General features: G+C 40.4%; 1 protein-coding gene across 1 annotated transcript in view; it reads left to right on the forward strand.

Annotated features, from left to right (window-relative positions):
* The first annotated feature begins 3,389 nt into the window (after nt 1–3,389).
* lrrn1 (leucine rich repeat neuronal 1) overlaps nt 3,390–22,196 on the forward strand; it is a 44,362-nt gene continuing 25,555 nt past the window's right edge. Inside the window, exon 1 of the mRNA XM_072280613.1 lies at nt 3,390–3,743. The gene's annotated coding sequence lies outside the window, so the exon portion shown is untranslated. The remainder of the gene's footprint in view (nt 3,744–22,196) is intronic.

The following is a 22,196-nucleotide window of genomic DNA, read 5'->3' on the forward strand; positions in this document are numbered from 1 at the left end:
GCTGCAACTGTTTCCTGTGGCAGAGAATTCCACAGATTCACCACTCTCTGTGTGAAGAAGTTTTTCCTAATCTTGGTCATAAAAGGCTTCTCCTTTATCCTCAAACTGTGACCCCTCGTTCTGGACTTCCCCCAACATTGGGAACAATCTTCCTGCATCTAGCCTGTCCAATCCCTTTAGAATTTTATATGTTTCAATCAGATCCCCCCTCAATCTTCTAAATTCCAGAGAGTATAAGCCTAGTTGATCCAGTCTTTCATCATATGAAAGTCCTGCAATCCAAGGAATCAATCTGGTCAACCTTCTTTGTACTCCCTCAATGGCAAGAATGTCTTTCCTCAGATTAGGGGACCAAAACTGCACACAATACTCCAGGTGTGGTCTCACCAAGGCCTTGTACAACTGCAGTAGTACCTCCCTGCTCCTGTACTCGAATCCTCTTGCTATAAATGCCAGCATACCATTCGCCTTTTTCACTTCCTGTTGTACCTGCATGCCCACTTTCAATGACTGGTGTACAATGACACCCGGGTCTCATTGCACCTCCCCTTTTCCTAATCAGCCACCATTCTGATAATAATCTGTTTTCCTGTTTTTGCCACCAAAGTGGATAACCTTACATTTATCCACATTAAATTGCATCTGCCATGAACTTGCTCACTCACCTAACCTATCCAAGTCACCCTGCATCCTCTTAGCATCCTCCTCACAGCTAACACTGCCGCCCAGCTTCGTGTCATCCGCAAACTCGGAGATGCTGCATCTAATTCCCTTGTCTAAGTCACTAATATATATTGTAAACAACTGGGGTCCCAGCACTGAGCCTCGCGGTACCCCACTGGTCACTGTCTGCCATTCTGAAAAGGTCCCATTTATTCCCACTCTTTGCTTCCTGTCGATACCAAACCCCCAATACCGTGTGCTTTAAGTTTGCACACTAATCTCCTGTGTGGGACCTTGTCAAAAGCCTTTTACAAATCCAAATATACCACATCTACTGGTTCTCCCCTACCCACTCTACTAGTTACATCCTCAAAAACTTCTATGTGATTCATCAGACATGATTTTCCTTTCACAAATCCATGCTGACTTTGTCCGATGATTTCACCACTTTCCAAATGTGGTGACATCACATCTTTGATAACTATTTTCCCCCACCACTGAAGTCAGGCTTACCGGTCTATAATTCCCCGGTTTCTCTCTTCCTCCCTTTTTAAAAAGCAGGGTTACATTAGCCACCCTCCAATCCTCAGGAACTAGTCCAGAATCTAAAGAGTTTTGAAAAATTATCACCAATGCATCCACTATTTCTTGAACTACTTCCTTAAGCACTCTGGGATGCAGACCATCTGGCCCTAGGGATTTAACTGCCTTCAATCCCTTCAATTTACCTAATACCACTTCTCTACTTACATGTATTTCCCTCAGTTCCTCCATCTCACTAGACCCTCGGTCCCCTAATATTTCCCAAAGATTATTTATGACCTTAGTGAAGACAGAACCAAAGTAGTTATTCAATTGGTCTGCCATGTCCTTGTTCCCCATGATCAATTCACCTGTTTCTGACTGTTGTTTTGTTCTCAGTCTACCTTGTTGTGATGTACAGGGTCCTTGGTCTTATTAGAGGGTAGTTACAAACCAATGACATTGGTACTAGTCTATAGTAATATATAGGCCAGACTGGGTAATGCTGGCATATTTTCATATTCGAAGCCCTGGAATGTTTATATTACAAAAAAATAGTTTCATAAGCCTAATGCACAGTCTTTAACCCAGATTTATTTAATTGACTGAATATAACTGCTCCAGCTGTCACACAGGATTACATGTTTCGTTACATGATCCCCATCTTCATAGTTTATTAGTATAAAGTATGTAAAGGCAAAAAATGTCCTGGAAAATTAGTATTTTTTTTAAACGTGCCACAAGCTTTTTCTCCCCTCTTTATTATGATTACAGTGGCAACTAATTACAAACTTCACTTCCCAAGGAATTAGTCTCCCCCATGGTCACTGGGACAGCATTCAGTAACCGCCCAACCAGAAGCATCATCACAGAGTCCAGTCAATCAAAAGGAGGCTCACCATCTCTGGACTAATTAGAAAAGACAACCAAGCCCACTAAGATTAATTTCTAAACTCTATGAGGTTCCAAAGCAATCCTGAAGGATTGTCTGCCCCAGCAACGGTACTGACCCAACTTTGCATGTACTGCTTTCTCTGTTCTTATGTTGAGGAGAAAGGAAACAAGGAAATACTAAAAATAGAGCTGCAAGAATGCAAAAGCATATGTCCTTATGTCAGTGATGCTTTGTTTGACCTTCACAATAATCATGGAAATGCTCGGCTGGAACAGAGACTGGAGTCACGTCTCACTAGTCACAAGAATAATAGTGTTGGTAGCCATGTGTGGAAATGGAAAGGAAATAGAAGGGCAGAAAGTAATTAGAAGAAGGAGATTTGGCTAGCTTCCACATTCAAAGTGATAAATCTACTGTCATGCTGGTTTTTTTCAGGCCATCAAAACAAGCAGAGATTCTTAATTTAAGCTTCAAGAAAATAGATTGAATATTCACCAGCAACTCCAACATTAACAGAGAGCACATTTTAAATTCTTAGGCTGCTGCAGAGAACATAAAAAAAAGCATTTCTTTCCATTTTATGTCATCTTTTAAAATAAAACACTAAAGGGTCAAATATTTACATAAATGGCCCATTATAAAGAGTTCACTTAATTAGCGTTAGCTTGTCACCTGCACAATTTCTGCACAAAGCCATCCAAAAAACATTATTATATTAATTGAACCCGGCGGCACTAAAGCACGGATTCTGACCCTCATTTCTCCTTTCAGGCGATGAGTGACACTTGACCAAAAGACAGCAGAAGAATTTCTGCACTGCAGTGCAAAAAAACAGAGGCTGGAGGTATTATCAATATATGTAAACTGCTCCAGTTTATCAAATCAGTACCTCTCTCCTCACTCTCCCCCGCCCCACCCACCATCATCAGCTTCCCCCATATCTCTAGGACGCTTGTACTGTAGTTCTTACTTGGGAGTTTTTAAAACGCGAAGGGTAAGACTTCAGGCAGAACTCTGTATTGTTACACGGGTGCTGTCACGTTCGGTTCCACCACCACATTCGTTGGAACTCAGTCCCCAACACTTCTTGTGGAAAAATAACGCTGAGGGGCAACCCTAACTACAACTGCTGCCCCCATGCCCAGCTCCCCTGTATTCTCACGGCAACTCCTCCCCGCTCAGACACTTCTTTTGTATCCCCGACCGGCTTTGCAGATGGGCTTCTGCTCGTCGGGGCTTTTTGATAGGCAGCGGGTAACCACCAATCACGCGTTAGGAGTCAGCCGGCTGCTGTATTATATAGTCCCAGGTGCTCACCGACGCAGGCACTGGAGGAAGAGCTCCTTTGGCTTCTTGTGTCCACTTAGCTGTGAGGCAAACTTGCGTGTTGTTGCAGCCGGGGAACAATTTCTACGGGCAACGATCATGCTGCAAATGAATTTGAAGCTTCCAGCTTAATGTTTCTTTCGCGCAGAAGCTGATGGAGGAAATTCTGCCGAATCCTTGACAATCGGGAGAAACTGCTGGGTGTTTGCAATTAACTAAATGAATCCTTCACAGTGACTGCACATAAGCCCCTACCGAGTGCCCCAGTTCACCACACAGGCAGTTTTGCCACTCCATGTAGAATCTGCAGTTGGATGCAACACTTCGGCTTAGTTGGGTAAGGCACTACTATCCTTTCTCTTTTATGAGTGCTTTGTTTTAGACGTGTAATTCCTCAAGCAGTTATTAATTTGACCACAGTTCTTGTTAGCTGGAATGATCCTCTACTAAACAGCGGCGTGCTTGCTCCCACCCGCCTCCCCTAATCTTTGATTTCCATTTAAATGAGGCGACATTGTAGAAGGAGCTTTCTTGCCTTTATGCACAAGGAGGAATCTAAGGAGACAATGGGCCTTTTAAAAGAGGAGTGAAAAGCCCAGTATGGGCCCTATGTTTCTAGGATCGGAGAGTCCATTGTCACCTTTTAAAGCTGGCGAGAAGACTGGGCAGAGACCTTCAGCTTCGCTGCTCCGTGTCCCACCCTTGAAAGACGACAGCGGCGACCTCTTGCACCTCAGCTCAGCTCCAGACAAGTGGGGGAGGTGGGGGTTCCCGGACAAAAGGCTGCTAACAAGTTGCGTCTGTGAATATGGCCATTAACTAGCTGTCAGTGTGTGACGGGGGCCCAGACCTGGTATCAAACCAAAGGACTATTCACGTGGAATCCCCTTCCCTTCCCTCCCCTCCATTCCCTGGGAAATATTTTTGGGAGTTGGGGGGGGGGGCGGCATTTGAACATTGTCTTGATTTAAAAGAAGTCTGAGTATCCAAAAAGGGAATAAATCTAAAGGTATGCAAAACAAGCCTCGCAGCTGCTGTGGTGCTTCGTATATAGACTAACTCTGTATATAGTACTAACGTGGCTCTGCCTTCACTTTGTGTTCCCTTGTCCTTGTTCCTTTTGGCAGCTGTTCTTGGGAAAGCATGATGTGGGTGGGGAGATGAGGTGCTACCCTGTGAAGTACTCCACATCTTTAGGACGGATTCTTGCTTATTCACCTTCCCCGCTCTTAAGCTTTACTGTCCTTTTTTATATATATTGTTTGTGCTGTAAAACCGATGCACTTTCCTTAGCGGTCTTTCCCGTCAATCCGGTTATTTTCCATTTAACTGTAAATGTTAAACAGCAATCATAAAATGAAAGACCAAATACCACTTTTAAGTTTAATGATGAAATGCCTGCAACTTTTTCAGGGCGTTGGGGTTTTTGAAAGAGAACACACCACATGAAACAGTTAGTTATTATTAGTTGTGTGTTCTTGATTTCTGGGAAAACTGTGTTTGTTTTACTAAAACAGTTTATTCTTGTGTTAATTTTGGGACCTCCCGATTTTAATCTTAAAATGTTTATGTTCACAGATTGAAGGAGATTGGAGAGATTTCCTGAGTGTGTTTTGAATTGATTCTGCAAACTCCTGAGTCTCTTTGCTTGGACGCGCTGTTTTAAGTGCCTTGATAGCGATGACCCAGGTCATCTTATCAGCCGCGGCTGCAATTATTCATAATGGCTTCCCATAGCATTTAATGCCTCCAACAGTGGCCAATTTTTTTTTTGGCTAACATGGGTCTCTAATTATAACAAAAATTCATCCTGGTCTTGCTTGAGATTAACACCCAATGCTAATAGTGGCTAATTACTGCAACCTATTTGGTATTTTAGCATCTGAATATGTAAATTTATGAAAAACTGCAGTATATCAATCATCAGTTCTGCACAGTTTTGCAGTAGAAGTAGACATTTGCATGATTATTGTGCTCAGAAATTTTCACTACTTTGAAATTTCAGTTCATATATTGCTGTAAATTGTGAAGGTTTTTTTCAGACTTTATTTTCCTATTGGAGTTATAAGATGTAGCTTTGCATTTAACCACTATTAATAAACTGAGTGTCAAATGCTAATTAGACTATACTAAGTAGAGTTTTTAAAAACATTTTTGTCAGTGCCCGACTACCTTCAGTAGCTAAAGGGTTAACTGAAGGGGTTGTTTCAAATAATAACTTCAATAATACTGTGCTCCCCAGTATCAATGCATTAAAGAACATGCATTTCAGATGCCATCTATTCCCCCCCCCGTCAATAAACCTTCCACTTTGTGATTGCAATTGTCTGTGAGGCAGGTGCTGCAGACAACTCTTCACTTGCATATGAGAAGTTTTTTTTTAATACTTGGGATTGGATTTTATGATACTGTCAGGCCCATGTCTAGTATGTGTTTTGTCTTTGGGTCAGTGGATAGTACTCTCACTGGGTTGTGGGCTTAAGGCCCATTTTATAGACTGGAGCACAAAATCCGGAATCTCCATTGCCCAAGATGCCTTTGTTTCGATGAGACTGCATCTGCTGTCTTCTATGTATGTAAAAAGAAGCCAGAGCACTATTTTGAAAAGCAGACAAGTTACCCCTGTGCCTTTGCCAATGTTTGCTTCTCAATCTCACTCACAGAATATCTGACTTTTTAATTCCTTCAGAGTGATTCCATCACTCCTTGAAATCAAGCTTTCACCCCGCATCTCTTTCTCCCCCCCCCCCCCCCCCATTTCAGAGGGCAGTAGGCACTGTCCATCCGGGTGTATTTTAGTCACACTGATCAGGCTGAATAAGGATGGAAAAGTTCCTTCCATGAAAAATATTACTGCATCATATTTGTACTAACCAGTTATTCTATGGAGAACTGGTGCATGTATTTTATTTTGGATATGGCTTCAATTTTGTAGTTTCCTCTTCCTTTGTGGTGGATTAGTACTGGTATTTTGGCACTTTTGCTGTCACATGGCAAATTGCCATTTGTAGGTACTTGCTGTGCGCCAATTGGTTGTTACAGTAGTGATTGTATTACAAAACTATTTCAGTGGCAGTGCATCCTAATGCACTGAAATCCCAGAAAGTGCTGTAAAATGCAGTGTGCACTCCTACCAAACAGTGATACAACTAGTGACATTATGTCTCTGTTTAGCAAATTGCATTTACTACAGAATGTTCAGATTTTGTATATCACAGACTCCTGTGTAGGTTTGGCTAGTGAGCATGGATTTTAAAGTTTTGATTGTATTATTGCTATTACTACAGAACTTTCCCTACTGTCAATGCGTGTTGGGGAGGGAATACTAGCTTGGTGCTATTAAAGTTGCTTTTCAAGCTATTGATTTCAGGCTGTGAAGCCTTGGTTGGTTAATATGTTAAAGCATTGCACTCTGAGGAAGCCAGTTCGTTGATCTTGCCCTGCCATTCTGTGACACTGTTATAGTGCCGAATAAATATTAATGAAGTCATCTGAATTGCTTCTGGCTGGCTTTCTATATTGGTGCGGAGAAGATTCAGCAGGGGGTAGTGAATCCAAGTGACCTCTATTTCAGGAACAAGGCAAATGCAGCTAGTTCTAACTAGAATAGAGGAATATGACTAACTCTAAGGGTGCTGACTTGTGTTATGAAATACTCTGCAGTGCAATAGTTGCCCGCCTTTACTTGATAAAACACTGGGGCCAGGGTAATCTTTGAATCTCCTGTCAACAACTCCCCACAACCAGGCACGAACATTTTTTTTCGCAACATTGCATGAATGGTCTGCCTTTGGAAGTTGCAGAGTAAACTCATTTTCCTTTCATGCGCATTAAGGAGACTGTAACCTCTTTCCCGGATCAGTGCTAGAACAGAAGCTTGAGTGGATTAAATAATCACGAGGAAGGGTTTAAGGAAGCCTTTAAATTCAACGTGGATTATCGAAACAACGTTCCATAGTCCTCCAACCTCCATGTCACTTGTACAGCAGGCAATCGCTTGTTCACTCTAACAAAGGCCTATTTCTAATGTGAAGGACTTTGAAAGATTAGCACCAAATTGGTCTTTAGCATATTGAATCTTGTGCTATTACAGTTCTGTATAAACTATTTGGGATCTAAATTTATAGAAAATGAGTTAGTAAATTGGCCAAAGATCATTTTTTAAAAAATTGACAGTAACATGCAGGAGGAATTCAAAGGCTAACTACTTCCTTTTCTGCCCCTAAGTTTTAAAAAGAAACTCGGTGCAATGGGAAACATATTGAAATTCCATTGGATATTACCTTGGAAGTATGTAAACTCATCGTCTCCCAATTCTGCCAAAATCCTAATCCCAGTGACCCTGTGAATGTATATCTGGTGCAAGTCACTAGCCAATTTTTTGCTTCTGGTTATGGTGATTCAACTAAATTAAGGTTCAAATTCTACTGTTAATAAAAGTGATAGTCAATCTTTAATGAAAAAAGCAACACGACTTTTTTAAATAGCATGGAAGATCATAGTGATTTGAAAGCAACAGGAAGGGAAGACTTGAGGAAATAGGCCTGTTTCTTCACCTCGCCATCCTCCCTCTGCTTTACTCCTGCACTTTTTACATAATAAAAAACAAGTTATTAACAGATTTAGATTTCTATCAATATTGTAGGGTGTGCACAACCTGCAGAATGTCAACTATTAGAGATGTTTTTGGTACTGTTTGATCTAATACTTGGTTACATGACTTTTTAAACTATTTCCTGTTCTACTGAATAATTGATTGCTGTCTGCAAAGCATTGAATGTTTGGTATTCTCTTCACTATTTTCTTTACATGTTCGGGGTTTGAATGGTCTCCATTTTCTGTTTGTTATTAAAATGACTTTTTAATCTGAAGTGTTTGATTTTTAATTCGTTGTTTTTTTTAATTAGCTGACCAGAAGTGTCAGCATGAAACATGACCTTAAACACTTTACAGTGCATGTCTGGTTATCCTGCCTGGCCTGTGCACAGTTTTGATGTCTCTTAGTCTTAAACTGGACAGTGGTAGCATTTATAGTACTTGATAATGATAGAATTAAATGCAGACATGATACTTGATAGAGTTTAGCATTAGTCTGGGTTAATCAGATTTCAGCTCACAGAGAATGGGGTGATTAGTACCTCTGAGAATGGTTTCCTCACCTTGTGACCTGCCTATTTCATTTGGCTATTGGTTAGTATAGCTTGTTGGAAATTCCCTTGTTTTGTCACTAATACTTGTGCATCTTCTGCTCAAATTTTAGTAATGCCTTGGCAACCAAACATCATTCCAATTTGGGGAGATGCAATCAATCAGTAACCCTAATGGCTGTAGCTAGGTTAGCTTTGAAATCTTAAGTGTATCAATTAATGGAATTTGTGAGGGCTTCAAGCAAATCGCATAGCTGGTTTCAACTTTATCTTCTTGCTGAGCCTCTGCTCACTGAGCAACAGATATCTAATTGAAACAGGTCTATCTATATAATAATTTGGTCATGGTGCTTAATACTATAAGACATAGGAACAGAATTGTGCCATTTGGCCCATAGAGTCTGCTTCACAATTCCATCATGGCTGATTTGTTATCCTCCTTAACACTTTCTCTTTGCTTTATGCCCACAACCTTTTACACCCTTACTAATCAAGAACCTATCAACTCCAAATATATCCAATATCTTGGCATCCACAGCCATCTGTTTCAATAAATTCCAGATCCACTACCGTCTGGTTAAAGAAATTCCTCATCTGTTCTAAAGGGAGTCCTTGTCGCCCAAGGTTGTGCCCTCTGATCCTAGACTCTCCCACTGCAGGAAACATCCTCTCCAAATCCACTTTATCTAGGCCTTTCAGTATTTAGTAGCTTTCTTCTAAACAAGTACAATCCTGGAGCTTGTTAAACCTTTCATTCCAGAGATCATTCTTGTGAACCTTGTCTAGATCCTCTTCGAAGACAGCACATCCTTTCTTAGACAAGGAGCCCAGAATTGCTCTTGATACTTCAAGTGCCTTCTGACCAATGCTTTATAAAGCCTCCGCATTATATCTTTGTGTTTGTATTCTAGTTAGTTTAAAGTGAGGAGACTAATGAACAACTGTTGCCTCTTTCTCCCCATGCTGTTCTCTCACTTGTTATCTACTACACTGTGCTGTGACGGCAACAGAAGCCACAAGGAATTCCCATTTGGGTAGCTCCATTCCTCCCGTGTAGGGTGAGGAAAGTCCCAAGAAGAATGACTCTAGAGACTGAGGAATTGAACAAACAAAGGAGAAGCTGCCCCTATAGTGCAATTGTACATGATATGTATCTGGTTGCACTTTGCATTTATAATCTTTACTTTGTGTAGGAGACATTAATTTTCTAGTAATGTGACAGTTGAGCTCATAGAATGGATGTTATTAGAATTAATTTAACATGGCTGGCGCTCTGACCACAAAGGCATTTGTTGGATTGTTTGATAGTAACAAAGCCTGTTTCCGTGCTGTGTCTCTGACTCAGTCCTCACTTCCCCATTTATTCAGCATGGTGAGTTTAGCTACCAATACCCCCTACGATGGATTCGATTATTTAGGATACATTGGGACCAGCGTGTTTTGGCTCAATTAAGCAGTTGTCCTGATTAGCTGAAGTTTCATGGAAATAGTTAAAAAGGCTGAACTACTATTTAACTGAATAACAATTTCAGTATTTAAATGAATTACAGAACAAATTAGATCACTACCAGTATCTCTACAGAATTATAAAACTCCATTGATGATGATGAGTAATCAATAGAGGAATTCATCTGTGTTATTTTAACTGCAAACAAACAAAATTGGTGAAGACACCTGTGCAGATAATGGCCTGCTTTCATACACTGCTTTAGACAACTGCATCCTCCAAATCTTCATTTTCATTGTTACATTCAAGATGATTAACTTACAGTAGTGATTTAGTTTCCTTTTCACCTCTGTCCATTTTTGACATCTCCAAGCCTGAATGCTTGAAGCCATGATGAGCAGAACAATCCCGAATTCCTCCTGCTTATTTTTTTGCCAACTATCACTGCTATTTGAACATAAACACATGCAACTAACGCTATTTTAAAAACTGATCTCTCTAAGCACAGTGGGGTGCGTAATGGCCACGCAACTGACGCTAATTGAAAACTGCTCAGCAGCAGTTTCCTGCCCCAATTAAGCAGCATATTTCCCCCTCCCCCAAAATTAAGGGAATCCCAGCTATGTTCTCAATTTGTTTTTGTTATAAGAGTTGTTCCAAATAAGTGGCTGCTCCACTTAACCAATTAACCAATGGCCCAATTAACCAGAATCCACTATTGGTTCAGAGAGGTGGATTTCCCCTCTCTGAACCAAGGGGAGAATGACTCAACTAGCAAAGTAGTTTAAAACACAGTTTATTTATTTTTAGTGAGGCATGTTTAAATACAAACAACATTCTTAAAATGCATTTAAAACTTGGAGGACTTCTATCTTAAACATTTCCAAATTACAAACCATTTCTAAAACACAAAGGATTTTCAAAAACACAGGTAGAATTCCTACAAGCTCAAAAGACATACCAATGATGCAGATAAACAAATTGTCCATTGCAGAAATCAAAGCCAGAGGAGTGGAATTTAGTTCACCCTCTGTTTCTTGCCTCCTGACGTTCTTTTCCTTGCTCCATTCCTAATGAGCCTCAACTCCTCTCTATGGTGGAGAGTTTTGACTATTTAATCTCTTCCATAGATGCTGCCTGGCCTGTTAAGATTCTTCCAGCATTTTGTGTGTTGCTTGGATTTCCAGCACCTGCAGATTTTCTTGTCTCTTATGCTCTCTAGATTGTACTTTTTTTCCTCTTGGGTGACTTCACACAAATATATTTCCTCTTTTTACATAAGGTCAAAAAGCCTCTTGGAGAGGCAGTTTCCAGCTACCCACAATTAATAATGAGAAGCTGTCTGTCTGTATCTTGTTTTACGGCGGTTGGCATCCAGCTTAATGGTGCATTACCGCCACCCTCTGCTTCAGAATGTGCACTAGACATACATTCTAAATCCCTTTACCCAATCGCGTGTGCACACACATATATATACAAACCTACACTTCATCCTTCCATCTTTGACCATCCTAGTATCCTATTCCCGTTTATTCATCATATTCTATAAAAAAAAACCCCTGTACCCCTTAAACGCTAAAAATACCCGGACTTGTGCTCTCTCACCCATGCCCAGCAACCCTTTTAATGTGAATTCCTGCATCCCCAACTCCCTTAATTTATTTCTCATCATCTCTCTCTGTATCCCATACTTCCTGCAACACAAAACTACATGTTCTACTGACTCCTCTTCCTGACATTCCTCACACAATCCTGTCTGGTGTTTCCCTATCATTTTCAATGTTTTGTTTAATGCATAATGCCCCAGCCTTAACCAAGTCCACACAATTTCCTCTCTTCTGTTTCCATTACCTACCCTAGTAACTGCAACACTCTCTTGTATTTGATATAAATGCCTCCCTTTCCCCTCCCTGTCCCATCTTTCTTGCCACATTTGGTTGACTTTTTCCCAGATTACACACTTAACCTCTGCTTTACTGATACTAATGTGCATTTCCACATTTTCTTTCTTTAACGCCCTCTTTGCCAACTCATCCACCCTCTCATTCCCCTTCACCCCTACATGTGCTGGAACCCATAGAAATTTTATCTGACCTCCCTGATTTGCAATTCTTGTAACTAACTGAAGGACTTCATAAAGTACATCTTGCCGACTGTTTGTGTGAAAAGACCTTAAACTTGCTAGAACTGAGGATGAATCTGAACTTATCAATGCTTTGGCTTGTCTGGCTTTCTGCACCCATTGCAATGCAACCAACACCGCCAGCATCTCCACTGTAAACACCCCTAACTTATTAGATGTTCTTCTGCTGATTCTAATTTCTTTTGCTGGTATTACCACCCCAAACCCTGTCACTCCTGTTTCAGGTTCCTTTGCACCATCCATATAAATGTGAATATAATCACTATACTTTTCCATCACATGACAGTTAAATGCATTTACCAAAGCTGTTTTATATCTTTCTTTCCTTTTTACCTCTAACAAATGCCAGTCTATATCAGGCCATACAAGCTTCCATGGAGCTACAACCGGATAAACTACTGAAGGACTTATCCTCAGATCAAACACTCCACATTCTTTCGCGATATCATTCCCTACCCGACTAAAGGTATCCCTCTGAAACCTCCCATTTTCCCAGCACTCCTGCAACATAATGAGAAGCTAACTTCCCTGAGTGCTTAAAACATTGAACTTGTTAATCAATCGGTTATTGATATAATTGTTTCCATCTGGTCTGCAAGCATCCTTGAATTAAACAAATTAGCCAATGTGATTATTATTTTTTTTTTAAACAAGCCAAATTAAATAACCTATGGTCTTGTACTGCATCTCATGAGCAGCAATAAACCAAGTGTGGTGGGCTAGCAGTCTGCTCTATAAAGAGCTTGCTTGCACAGCTGTGTTTTTAAACTTCAAGCTGATTACTGCTTCCATTTATATTTTTAAGAACTGAAGACTGGCTCCTGTTTATGACCAGAGGCTAAGCAAAGCATATAGTTGAAGTTTAACTTTGTTTAATCTTGCAAGTGGTAGCTGCTGTGTTTAGAAAGCTGAGCTTGGTTTTAAAAAAAAACATGAAGTTCCCAGCCAAAGAAATGAATATCCATCACACTGAGTGGAACTAGAAATGACTTCTGTAATTGATGACCTACAGAAGTATCTACTGGTGTGTTGCATTAAACTACATTAGAATAAGCTGTCTGTTACCTTGCCCTTTTTATATAGCAACATCCCAAGAAGTCCCAGTGATGGATTACTCGACTGTCTGGTGGTTAAGGTAATGCAAGGAGACAGTTTCATGCGCTTGGTGATGAGATGAATCTTTTAATAGTACCTGAACAATTGAGGCTCTGTGGGCCATGCTTCCTACCTGGCCTCTACAAATAGGAGATGCATCCTTGACTAATTTTGACTGAGCTGTAACGTCAGCTCATAATATGTTCCAGTTCTGAAGCTTGGATTGAATCTACTACACTTTGACTCTAATTATATTGCTAACTAATGCCAGGCTGTGCTCAGGTGTCTTTTGTAACAAACTCCATGTAAACAGACTCTGGATCATCTATTCTAGCTGTCACTGCTGATTATTAGCTGTCCCCCAGAGTTTGCATCAAAAAAAATCATGCTGACATAATACCCAAAGGTAGCCACTGCACCTGCATAAACAAAGCTCTAGATCTGTGTCACAAGTCCATTGAGATATGACTCAGTAAACTGAACCTCCTGATTCAGGCACCAGTATAGGCCTGGTTACATTCATACCCTAGATCCCAGACTGGGGTCCACAAGTCTCTCGGTTAATGGTAAGGCTCCATGGCATAAAATCCCTGCCCTTGCTAAAGGATCCTTTATCCTCTTGTTTTTGCGAAGGCTTAAATTACAAGCATTATTTTGCTTAATATGTATAACCACTGCCCCAAATGTTGGTACTGCGGAAGTTGGAGGCTTGCTTGTATTTGCACTCTGCTTGGTTTGTACCCCTCAATTATTCAACACCCTAGTATGTAACAGGCATCATTTGATACACTTTCCACTTTAAGTGTTTCTGAACAGTAGAAGTAAGCCTTCAAACTTCTGAAGCCACACTTTGGAATCTTAATTGCTGTATGTCAGATTTGGGTTTAATATTATAGGCATATGTTAACTTGTTAACTTTATGGTAGCAGTGTAATGCAATAAATGATGTGGAGGAAAAACTAAATTACAGTAAGTTGTATATATCAATAATTAAGTTAAATAGTGCAAAATAGAAGAATAGTGAGATAATGTTCATGGCTTCAATTTCATTCACAAGTCTGGCAGCGGGGGAGGAAGCTATTCCTGAGTCACTGAGTGTGTGCCTTCAGGCTTCTGTACCTCCTTCCTGATGGTGACATTGAGAAGAGGGTACGTCCTGGGTGTTGGGGGTCCTTAGTGATGGACGCTGCCTTTTTGAGGTACCATTCCTTGATGTTTTGAATATTACCGAGGCTAGTACCCATGATGGAGTTGACTAATTTTACAACTTTCTGTAGCTTTTGTACCTGTGCAGTAGATTCCACCCCCTTCTCTTCCCCCATTTCCCCCTCCTCCCCGACACATACTAGATCGAGTCAGAATACTCTCCATGGTACGTTTGTGGGAATGTTCAAGTGTATTTCAGTTCATTTCTAATCGGTCAGTTTAAACCCTACAGGGATATTGCAGATTAGTTTCTGTAAGGTATATAATTACTTTCCCCTCAATGCTTGGTCTTTAGCAAGTGGCTAAGCTGGTTTCTCTTGCCCCTTCTTGTGTGCCATCCACTTGGCCATGCATTTTCCTTCATAGCTTAATCTTGTGACAATGCTAACTGTATTCACTATTCACTCTACCCCTGGTTTATTTACAGGTGAATAAAAATAAAATTCAAGAGGAGACATTTACAAATTGGAACTGCAGCGATTTGACTACACAGTGGGGACTGTGCGTCAGTGTTGAATTTTTTTCCTTGTCATTGAGTTGCACAGATTTTCAAAGCATCTGCATTACAAAGCAACTAAAGACTAGCTTAAATTTTACCCCATCTGAATCAAATGTCATTTGTCCATGGCATTGTAGAGTTCTAATTCAAAATGAAATGCTTCTTGAGTAAATGAGATTTAGCAAAGATCTTGTTTATTGCCCAAGTGTCACAGTTAAAGATGGGGGAAGAAAAATTAACTTTGTCTTGTTTTGTTTGAAGCAGCAGTGGTGCAAGATAAAATGCCATGCAGATGAATGCAGTTGGTAAACTGCCTTTTCCCTGTGTCAATTACTTACTGTCATTCCTGACTGCATTGGGGATCTTGAGGGGTGCTTAAATTCAATCAGAAGTCTGAACAATTGCATCTCTGCAGCAGACATGTTTAAATCTTTAAAATGGAACTCGGCACTTTATTTTTCTAGTTTCCTGTCATTGGAAATTCCAAACTGCAACAATTACAGTTTGGATTTTTACTCAACAATTCCTGGTCAGTGCCAAGATTGTTTGATAGCTGAGCATTTTGTTTTAAGAGGTCACTTTATCCTTGAAGGATAACTTGGAGAAACCTACTTTTCTGCTGGAGATATTTTCAGGTAATTCATTGAAATTATGATCTACCACAGCTGTTTTCTCTACTTGCACCAATTACTTTCATTGTACAACAGTTTGGAGAACCTCATTACTTTTCTGGCTGTTGTTGTAATAATGCAAACCAGATCTAATTCCCCTCTGCCTCCCCTTAGCAAAGAAACTTGTTTTTTACTTGTGTATTTTTCTTTCAGAATAACAACTTTTTTGTCTCACTTGCTTCCGCTGTGTCCAGTTAATGCTGTTTAGCTGGTGTCATTCCTATTTGCCTGAAGTATAAGATAAATGTAGTAGTGACATTGGGTTGAAAGACCACATTGTTCTAGATATAATTTAAATTGTGCTTGCTGGTTAGAGCCACTAAAACAACTGCATGGTTTTACAAGTGGATGGATCAAGATCAAATCCTGTGCCCTAAATGGTGGTTGGTGGGGGGGAGGAAGAATAGGAGCTTCTTAAAAACTCTTGGATGATCTGCTATCAGTGAATCAAATTATATGATGCTTTTTATTAAAAAGTCAACTATTTGAAGGAGTAGTTGGGGGTTTGAAGTCCACTTGGTTTAATTTTTTTAAATATGTGTTTTGTATTTAAACTTAAAGACAATGTTCATTTTGGATATTTCTTTGTTAACTTAAGAAGAATCCAGCAAGGTTGAGATGATTACTTGCAGGCATTTCCACCAGCTTCAATAAATACCCAAAGACTTGGGCAGGTATTACAAAATAGCTCTTAAAAGGGACTGTCTGCAGAGTAATCAAATATTACTACTTGAAAAAGATTAATGGTTTTCATTTAACAGATTCTTAAACCAAACCAAAACATCTAGAATTGTTCTGTAAACATAAGAGATTCTGCAGATGCTAGAAATCTAGAGCAACATACACAAAATGCTGGAGGAAATCAGCAAGCAGGTCAGGCTGTGTCTATGGAAGGGAATATTGATTGTCATAACTTCTGTTAATTTCTACCACCTCCCCTCTCGCTTTTTCAGTTACCCAATTTGAGTCCATAAGATTTAGGAGCAGAAGTAGGCCATTTGGCTCATCGAGTCTGCTGTGCCATTCAATCATGGGCTCATCCAATTCTTCCAGCCATCCTCACTCCCCTACCTTTTCCCTACAACCTTTGATGCCCTGGCTAATCAAGAACCTATCTATCTCCTCAAATGCACCCAATGACTTGGCCTCCACAGCTGCTCGTGGCAACAAATTCCACAGATTTACCACCCTCTGACTAAAGTAATTTCTCCACATTTCTGTTCTAAATGAACATCCTTCAATCCTGAAGGCATGCCCTCTTGTCCTAGACTCCCCTACCATGGGAAACAATTTTGCCATATCTAATCTGTTCAGGCCTTTTAACACTCTAAATGTTTCTGTGAGATCCCCCTCTCATTCTCCTGAACTCCAGGGAATACAGCCCAAGAGCTCCCAGACCTTATATGGTAACCCTTTCATTCCTGGATCCCCTCTTGCCCCTATTCCTCCCACCTGCCCATCATGTCCCTCTGGTGTCCCTCCGTCCCTTTTTTTGTCATGGTCCACTTTCCTCCTATCAGGTATCCCTTACCACCTCTGCCTGCCACCTCACCTTGCTTCACCTGCCAGCTTGTACCCTTTCCCTTATTGTACTTTATGCTGGCTTTTTTCTCCTTTCCTTTCCAATCCTGACAAAGGGCCTCGGTCCAAAATGTTGACTGTTTATTTCCATCCATGGATGCTGCCTGACCTGCTGAGGTCCTCCAGCACTTTGTATGTGTGTGTTTTATAACAGCTGATCATTGAATAGTTTACTTTGCTTGCAGCAGAGGAAGAATGGGAATGAAACATCTGGCTGCAGTGATGCAGATTCAAATTGCAGGGAGGAAAGGTACTTGGGTTACAGCGGTGCATTTAATTCTTGCCAATGTTTGGAAAAGCTTAACTAGATCATGGGGGGAAAACTTGTCAAAAATCTGTTGGGTATAAGTATGAAATGTGCAGTCTACCCTGCAACCTGTACTTGCACCATTCCTATTCTTGGAGTATTTGCTCTTTTTTTTTACATGGGCCATAATCAACTACAAAATGACTGTGCAAATGTGGTATTGTTCACATAAAAGATCATTCCTGTATACCCTATGTTAGAAAGCAGACTTGCATCAAACTTGCCTCTTCCATATTTGCTTTTATTTCCCCCTCTATTATACTTTTTTTTAAAAAGGTGGAGTCTTTTTATCAAAAGCAAGATACTTGTATCAAAGTTCAATGTAAATTTATTATCAAAATAAACTTGTCACCATATTCAACCTCGATTCACTTTCTTGGGGGCATGATCAATAAATCCAGTAACCATAATAGAATCAATGAAGGGCCACACCGACAGGGCAGACAACCACTGTGCAAAAGACAAACTGCAAATACAAAGAGGGAGGAAAAAGGTAGTAATAAATAAATAAGCAATAAATACTGAGAACTTGAGATGAAAAGTCCTTGAAAGTGAGACCGTACATTATGGGAACGTTCTGCGATGGGGCAAGTGAAGTTGAGTAAAGTTATCCTCTCTGGTTCAAGAGCCTGAGTGTTGAGGGTTAATAACTGTTGTTGGATCTGGTTGTTGAGTCCTGAGGCTCCTGTACCACCTTTTGGATGGCAGCAGTGAGAAGAGAGCATGACCTAGGTGGTGGGGGTCCCTGATGATGGATACTGCTTTCCTGCAAAAATGTTCCATGTAGATGTGCTCACTGCTGGGATTTACCTGTGATGGATTGGGCCATATCCACTACTTTTTGTAGGCTTTTCAGTACAAGGCCATTGGCATTGCCATTACCGGTGATGGTGCAGCCAGTCAACATACACTACACCACACATCTCAAAGTTTGTCAAAATTTTTAAATTTTCATGTCAAATCTTCACAAACCTCTACAAAAATAGAGGCACTAGTGTGCTTGCTTCATAATTGCACTTGTGTTGGGCTCGGGACAGGTTCTCAAGGAAGGAATTTAACATTACTGACCCTCTACCTCTAATCCCCAATGAGGAATAACTCATGGATTTCCAGTTTCCTCCTTAAGTCGATCATCTGCTTGGTCTTGATGGATGGACATTGACTAAGAGGTTCAGTCTCCCTCCCATGTGATTCTATATACAACAATGCTATAGTCAGCAGACTTGAACATGGCATTAGAGCTGCACTTGGCCTCTCAGTCATAAGTGTAATCTGAGTAGAGCAGGAGCTAAGCACACAACCCTGTGATGCACCTGTGCTGATGGAGGTTGTAAAAGAGATGTTGTCAATCCAAACTGGGGTCTGCAAGTGAGGAAGTTGACGATCCAATTGTACGAAGAGGTATTGAGGTCAAGGTCTTGAAGCTTATTGATTAGTTTACATGGCCTTTGGTTTATAGTGACAACATACTGAACACCATGGAGTACATTGGAAGCAGTAAATTGTCCTGCATGTTGGGAGTGCTTTTTTTTTGGATAATGTCTTCAGCTGCCCCAAGTTGATCCATAAACAGTGACTAGATAAAATGAATTGTATTCCAAGTTATTCTGATGGCTCAGTTTGCATAAGTTTTGTTCTGACTGTGGGTGCAGTGCAAATCTAAAACTGCATTTTAGTCATTGATGGGACAAAGCAATAAGCTCAGTATTCATTGGTCTTCAGCTGATCCCTACACTGAAGGTTTGCTGGAGTATTTCTGAGGGCAGTAAATCAACTGCATTGAAGGATCTGGAGTCATCTAGGTCAGGTGCAAGGATGCATCTGCTTCTTTGAACCAGATGGGATTCTATGAACTGATGCCTCTCTTTAAATTTGAGATTTATTTGGCATGAATTTGAGCTCTGTGCAGGTCAGGGTCAGGTTCCAACTTTAATCTGGACCACCTGTCCCCTGTCTTTTTAATCTGCCAGACTGGAAGAGCTTGCATTTTTTTTTTCACACTTTTTTGCCCACTTAATTAGCCTGTCAGTATATCTCTGAGGTCTTGTCTCTAGATTCTCATCTTGAACCATTGATTATAGACCCTGTACTAATTTCTGCAGTAGCCACATCCTCCTAATGTCAAATGACCTGTTAACACTTCTTAACTGTGCCAATTTATTACACCAGCTCTTTATATCCCAGCTTTCAGTATCTTATAAAAGGCCTTTAATATAAATGTGTTACATCTGCTTGTTTCTAACACCTCAAAACTTGACATTTGTCAAGTGTGATTTTTTTTTCCCTAAGTCAACGATGATTATGCTAATCCTATTATCATTTTCTAATGCCATTACTATTTTCAATATTTGGCAATAGATTCCAGTATTTAACCTGCCACCGATTTGTTGGATCTGCAATTCCTGTTTTCTCTTGCTTCTTAAATAGTGAAGTAGCATTTGCTGGTCCGGAGTTCAAATCCAGTCAGGTCCTAACCTGGCGGCAGCAGCATCTGCACAGAAGAAAGACCTGTTGATCTATTTCTGTATCTTACCATGAAAACCCTATGGACAACTACACTATCCACAGAGTTGCCGGGAGTCAATGATAACTTGACGGCACTCAACAATTGAATGAACAATCCATGAGAATGATCCTATAATCCATAGGATTTTGAAAAGGAGAACCAACACACTCGCAATCCAGTACATCAGCTTCAATCTTTAGAATGGGTTCTGGGGATTTATGGCATTGAAATTCCAATTCCTTCAATTTTTCTTGATTACATTGAAGCTGCCTCCTCCATTCACATTGCTAATCCACAGGGAATCACCACTCATTCTCACACCTGTTAAACCAAAATTATGCATTTTGGTAAGATTAGGGACTATAAACCTAAGTAGATTCAAAAGATCCACTTGCTAAATCAGACCAAATTGTACAGTGAGCAAACAGTAAATCTATAAAACTGCCTTTAAAGCCGATAGTCTTAATTATAAAGAGCAATGTAAAACTTGGCATGCAATTAGAATACTTACTTTCCACTGGTTTGGGCTTTCTTGACTCAGCAGTTATAGATTCACTTGATAGATGTAATTGCTCTGATTAGTCAACTGTGCTATTGTATATTTTGAAAAGGGTTTTGCATGTCAAGCTAGTTGGTCTTAATGGGGCAGATCATGTATTACCTAAGATTGTGCCATTCACTGGTGTGATCCTGGCACAGTCTGGTGCTGGAAGATCTGGCTACCTGCTCATCAACATTGGGATGAGTTTCTTCATAGTGCAGGCATCCATTTGGCACAGTAGCTTGGAAAACTAGTGAGCATCTGCATGACTACCCCAAGCTCACCAGCTGTCAGTGCTCTCAGTGAAGCTGAAAGCTTGTGAATATCAATGCATCACAAAATAGATAACTTTTTTTCTTGCACAATGCCTTTGAATACCTCATTTAATCCAAGGTGTGTCTGCCATTCTCTGCTAACAACTGTTTCTTCCCATTCACTTCATTGAGTTGGTCTGTTTAATCTGATGCAAATTGCAAGACCAAATTCTCAGTCTGCAGTTTGGACGTTTATGCTAACTCCTTGAACTCTCTGGGCAATCTAACATTGCAGAGCACATCTAGGTCCACGCACTGCCTACCCAGTGGGTATAGCTGCAAGAAAGTGGAACTTTGAGACCAGTTTGCTTTCTTGCAGATGAGCTGGCAACCTCAGCTGATGAACCCCATCTGCATGGAGCAACTGGTTTTAAGACAAGAGTGACCCTTTGAGCTGCCCCTTCTCCTGTCAGTAGAAATAATTCCACTAGACTGGTCTTGGTTGTTAGATGCTTGCCATTTAATAGGTAGTAAAAGATTATTCCTCATTACCAATATTCTCTGTAAGGTGTGCGTGCACAGACATTTTTTTCACTACCAGCACAAAAGGTTGTCACCCTCTACCTCATTGGTATGTTAAGTATATTTCATGATCATACATAACCACACTTCCATTTTCTGTTTCTGATGTGGACAGTGTTGACGACACAGGGTTTGCGATGATTTGTCTGCAGGTTTTAGAACTGGCTTATTTATACAGTTTTTGAAGAAATTATGTGCGCATTGTTGTCACTGGGTGAAAAATTGCACAGCACAAAATTTTTTGCACCCACTAATTGCAAAGTAGAGGGAGCAGCACACAACTATGACGTTTAATATATTAAAGCATGCATAAGGAAACTTCATCAAGCAAGGTATCAAACTGTCAGAAATGTTTGAGTTACCAAGATCACTCTCATTTTTAATTTTGGCAAATTGAGAAGCTGAGGCTAAAAGATCACTATCACTGTGAAAAGGATCAAAGGTGAAATTATGCCATGGAGCCTTTATGTTCAAAGCTGATATCGGGTTGCTGGCATCAAGATCAGGAGCATTGTGGTGGGAGCTATCCTCACAGTAAGTTCCCACCAAGGGGAACTGCAAGTCCTGTGGAGTGTTCAACCATTGCATCAGTTTGCAGATCAGCAAATCAATACATCAGATTTTGCCAGGTCATGCAGCAGCTGATAAAGCTGAGGTAGAGGTCAACAACAATTGTGGTGATTTAGTTTGTTTGTTCCCTGCACCTGACCACGGAAAAGTGAATATTTTCAACTTGTGAACTAGCCACTTGGCTGGGCAAGTAAACAAATGGACACTTAATGAAATCAAAGTGGCAATAGAGCAGGAAGTT

Source organism: Mobula birostris, chromosome 16 (assembly GCF_030028105.1).
Source record: "Mobula birostris isolate sMobBir1 chromosome 16, sMobBir1.hap1, whole genome shotgun sequence".
NCBI classification, from domain to species: domain Eukaryota; kingdom Metazoa; phylum Chordata; class Chondrichthyes; order Myliobatiformes; family Myliobatidae; genus Mobula; species Mobula birostris.